We start from the raw sequence: 5,432 nt of genomic DNA on the forward strand, positions 1-5,432 counted from the left end.
ACTGCAAATATTTACTAACCATAGTGAAAGCAACCTAAAAATCAATACCAAAAACATGATACAAAATTTTTAAGCCTGGTAATTCTAAATATGTTACATGCCATGTTTCAATGGAGACATCATTAAATATTTTGAATCAAATAATGCAAGTAAAATGGAGCATAACTCATAGGAACCTGCAAAAACCTGTCTTCAAAAGGAAATTTACAGCCTTAAGTGCATGACAGAAACTCTATGATTTAAACCTTTAACTGCCAAAGTGCAGTGAGTTGAGTATTAGCCCTCCAAACATATGCCAGCATCCTAATTTCCAGAAACTGACACTGTAAGCTTATTTAGAATAAGGGTCTTTATGGATGTGATGAAGCCAAGGATCTTGAGAACATCTTGTATATTCCCTTGTGCCCATAGCCCAATATCAAGTTCCCTCGCATGAGATCCACAAGGGAGATGGGACCAAAGAGGAAGAAGCAATATGGCTATAGAGGAAGAGATTTGGGGGATGCAGCTTCAGCTGAGGACTGCCTGGAACCACCAGAAGTCACCAGAAAAGGCAAATACAAGAGTCTCCCTCAGAGACTATCCAGGTAGCATAGCCTTATCAATACCTTCATTTTGGATTTCTGGGATCCAGAACTATGGGAAAATAATTTTCTGATGTTTTAAACCACTAAATTTGTTATAGTAGCCACAGGAAACTAATAGAGTACAAAGCTAGGGGGGGAAAAAGCTAGGGAAAAAAACAAAATAAAATAATTTCTAGAGAAATAGAAAGAAATTATGACAAATATGAGATCAGAAAATGTTTTTTAGAAACAAAAAATGTGAATAAAAAATAAAATTTATTGTATTAATAAAATTGAAAATGGATCATTTTCTCGGTCAGGAATAAAAAGAAACATTACTGTAAGATATCTATATCTATCTATATAAAGATTTTAAGAATAAGAAAATCATAAATTTGCATGTAAAAGCAATTTTATTAAGAGCCCAGTGTAATTAAGGGCACCTGGGTGGCTCAGTCAGTTAAGCATCTGACTTGATTTTGACTCAGGTCATGACCTCAAGGTTATGGGATTGAGTCCCCCGTGGCACTCTGTACTCAGGAGTGTTTGTCCCTCTCCCTCTGCTCTCCCCCACCCTGCTCATGCTCTCTCTATCTCTAAAATAAATAAATAAAATTGTTTTTTAAAAATTTCAATGTAATTGACACAAGAAATAGGCAATCTGAATAATTCTCTACCTTTTTTTTTAATTTTTTTTTTTGTTTATTTATGATAGTCACACACAGAGAGAGAGAGAGAGGCAGAGACATAGGCAGAGGGAGAAGCAGGCTCCATGCACCGGGAGCCCGACGTGGGATTCGATCCCGGGTCTCCAGGATCGCGCCCTGGGCCAAAGGCAGGCGCCAAACCGCTGCGCCACCCAGGGATCCCAATTCTCTACCTATTAATAAACTTGAATTCATAATTTTATACCTTCTCACAGAGAAAAGTCAAGTCTTTGGATGAGCTTCATTTGTAAATTTCTTCAAACATTTAAGAGGAAAACCCTTGTTTTACACAAATTCATCTAAATAACAGAAAAAAAAATTACTTTTCCCATCTCATTTGCAAGGACAACAGAACAAGGGTTTAAAATCAGAATAAGAAAAATAATAATAATATAAAATAAATAATAAAATAAAATAAAATAAAATAATAAATAAAATAAAATAATAAAATAAATAAAATAAAATAAAATAAAATAAATAAAATAAAATAAAACAAATAAAATAAAATCAGAATAAGGGCAGCCCTGGTGGCTCAGCGGTTCAGCGCCTGCCTTTGGCCCAGGGCGTGATCCTGGAGACCCGGGATGGAGTCCCACATCGGGCTCCCTGCATGGAGCCTGCTTCTCCTTCTGCCTATGTCTCTGCCTCTCTCTCTCTCTCTCTGTGTGTGTCTCTGTGAATGAATAAATAAAATCTTTAAAAAAGTAAAATAAATAAAAATCAGAATAAATTATTGACTGCAGATACAAATAAGATTCTCATGCAAAAAAGAACAAAAAAAAATACAAACTCACTAACATCCAAAACATACAGTACATGCTCAATTCTGGCACTTTTCTTATTATCCTACACCCATATGGTTATTAACCCTTTTCATAGTCCCTGAATAAATCTCACTGCTTAAAATTAAGTTTCACTTGACTAAATGACTTCATGCTTCCATCTTCTTTACGCCAGCACAGGGTAGTCATAATGATCAAAAGTGACATTATGGTGACCCTACTTAATATTTTTGGCTATTGGATCCTTAATTCTTAGTTTTATCATTTAGAACTTTTATGGTTTGATCTTTATCTTCCTATTCTTCGCTATTTAACTAATCTTTCATTCCCCCTACTGCCAATTCACCCACATTAAACGTCTTAGCCTCCTGCTATAGTGACTAATTCAAACAGCAGCACGTTAACTGAGGTGGCTCGTTGCACATATTCTGTTCTTTCTTTTTCAGTATAGATCATGTGTGTAAGAAGTAGATAGCTTACCCATGACTGGGATATGAAGAGCGCTGACAATATACAATTGAAATGAGAGCTGATATAACAGAGACTCTAGAACCAGAGCTTAACATAGCAACTGGAAGAAACATGAATTTGTCTCTCTTTGAAAATGGTTTGAATGCGATAAATTTAAACATGTCTATTTTTGAAGCTTTCTGTATGAGAAAGAAGGCATACATGAATAGTAAGTGGAGGAATGATAGATTCTGAAGTTTGCTATTGCCTTGCTAATAATCCCTTAAAACCCTACCTACCCATTTGCTTGAATATGATTAACCCAGTCACAACTGCAAGGATAGACCTTGATGAAGGGAACCATTACTATCTTCTTTTCTTTAATATCTTATTTATTCATGAGAGACACAGAGAAAAGGCGGAGACACGAGCAGAGGGAGAAGCAGGCTCCCTGTGGGGAGCCCAATGCAGGACTTGATCCCAGGACCCCAGGATCACCACCTGAGCCAAAGGCAGACGCTCAACCGCTGAGCCACCCAGGTGCCCCCGTTATCTTATGTGTAATGTTTATGGCTTAAGGTTATTCAAGTGACCCAACATCTTCAAACCAGAAGAAAATAAAACTTTTAGGTTAGAGTTGTCAGAAGACTTACCTTCCTCCAGCCCTGGCTCTGAATGATGAAACATATACTGCTGTGAATGGCTGTTCTTGTTTTTGCAACCTTAGATTGAGACTTAGATACAGATAAGGGTAGAGAAAAGAATCACACACACACACACACAAAAAAAAAACATAGCTAGTGCTGCAAAAGAACTAAACCGCCAAACTATCAATTTAAAGCTGTCAATATATTGACTCCTTAGTTTAAACGAGCTAGAGTTTTCTATTACTTGAAACTAAAGCCCTTGGATATGGATCAAGATGGAAAGATGTTATCGGAATGACCTTTTGTTGTTTTATTTTTTTTCAAGGGATTAAAAAAGATGATGTTTTCTAAGAGAGGGTTGGCTTTTGAAGGAGAAGGTAAATTTAGTGTGTACTTGCTGATTTAAAGTAACTTGGAAACACACAAGTAGATTTGTCAATCATGTCATTGATCAGAAACTCAGATGAGAAAACTAGAGTACACAGAAGCCAGAAATAACAAGTGGAGCATTTCATTTGCAAGGGAGAAATTTTAGAATAGACACAAAGAAGAGTTTCAACTGAACAATGTAAAAAAAAATACAGTAATTTGAAGAGAAGAGGAAGACAATGAGCTTGAAAAGAAATTTACTGAGTGGCCAAAGATGTTCACAGAAAAACATGGCAGAGTGATACCCCCACCTCTCTCTCTCTCTCTCTCTCTCTCTCTCTTTCACATACACACACGCACACACACGCACACAAAGTATTTAAAGAAAGAAAAATAAGGAAAAATACTACAGTATTGCCAAATTCTGTCAAGGTCAAGTAAAATAAGACTTAAACTATCTACTGGATTTAGAGAAATACAGTCATCAATTACATTAGAGACAGTTGTTTCCATGAATAACACACGGGATTAGAAGTCAGACCAAGGCAGTTGAAAAGTTAGCAGAAAATGTGGACTTAGAGACAAAAGAAATTTGGCTGGTAAGGAGGAGAAGATGAAGGGGTTATAGACATGTGGGATTTTAAAGAATTAGCATGTGTTTGTATGTTTTTGTATTTTTTGTCTAATAATTATTCATTATAATAACAAGCATAATGATTATTTTTGTTTGGTAATTAATGGCTTGTTCTTTAGAGCAGTCATAGGTTTGCAGAAAAAATGATTAAAAAATACAGAATTTCTCTTTCTGCCCATGGATGCTGCAGAGGAAGCATAATTAAGTCTCTTTTCCCTCCACTGGCGGGTCAAAGTTGAGTCCCCCAAGGAGCCTGCGCAGCTTCGGAAGTTCTTCACTGAAGTGTTGAGGTTTAAAACAACCAATGACAGACCGAGGAATCCTTTTGAGCAATGGAGAGAATTTATGGACTATGTGGTAAACCACAAGCACTCCAGAGGCTTTGGGACTGTCACCTATGCCACTGTGGAGGAAGCGGATGCAGCCATGAATGCAAGGCCACACAAGGTAGATGCAAGAGCTGTGGAACCAAAGAGCGCTCTCTCAAGAGAAGAGTCTTAAAGGCCACTGTGCAAAATATTTTTGTTGGTGGCATTAAAGAAGACACTGAAGAATATCATCTACAAAATTATCTTGAACAGTATGGGAAAACTAAAGCGATCGAAAGCATGAATGACTTAGGCAGTGGCAAGAAGAGAGGCTTTGCTTTTTTGACATTTGATGGTCATGACTCCATAGGCAGATTGTCACTCAAAAACACCATACTGGGAATGGCCACAACTGTGAAGTAAGGAAAACCCTACTTCAAGCAAGAGGTGACCAGTGCTTTACCCAACCGAAAGGGTCTAAGAGGTTCTGGAAACGTTAGTGGAGGTTGTGATGGTGGTTTGAGTGGGGATGACAACTTTGGTCATGAAGAAAATGTCAGTGGACAAAGTGGCTTTGGTGGCAGTGGAAGATTGAGTCGGTGGGGATGGCTAAAATGGACTTGGTAGCAATGGGAGCGTCTTTGGAGGTGATGGGAGCTATAATGATTTGGGCAGTTATAACAGTCAAACTTCAAATTTTGGATCCATGAAAGGAGGAAAGTTGGGAGGCAGAGGCTCTGGGCTCTGTGGTGGTGGAGGCCAGTGCTTTGCCAAACCATGAAACCAAGGGGACTACGGCGGCTCCGGCCATAGCAGTTGTTATGATAGTGACAGAAGGTTTTCATTATCACCAGGAAGCGAGGCTTAGCAGGACAGGAGAACCAGAGAAGCAAGAGGGAAAATGCAGGTTCTGACAGACTAGTGACCTCAGCCAAGCACAGTGGTGGCAGGCCTGTGGCCACAAAGGAG

At 38.2% G+C, this 5,432-nt stretch overlaps 1 pseudogene; it reads left to right on the top strand.

Annotated features, from left to right (window-relative positions):
* The first annotated feature begins 450 nt into the window (after window positions 1-450).
* On the top strand, window positions 451-5,090 carry LOC129509726 (heterogeneous nuclear ribonucleoprotein A1-like; annotated as a pseudogene).
* The last annotated feature ends 342 nt before the right edge of the window (window positions 5,091-5,432 follow it).

Source organism: Nyctereutes procyonoides, unplaced genomic scaffold, assembly GCF_905146905.1.
Source record: "Nyctereutes procyonoides isolate TBG_1078 unplaced genomic scaffold, NYPRO_anot_genome, whole genome shotgun sequence".
NCBI lineage: Eukaryota > Metazoa > Chordata > Mammalia > Carnivora > Canidae > Nyctereutes > Nyctereutes procyonoides.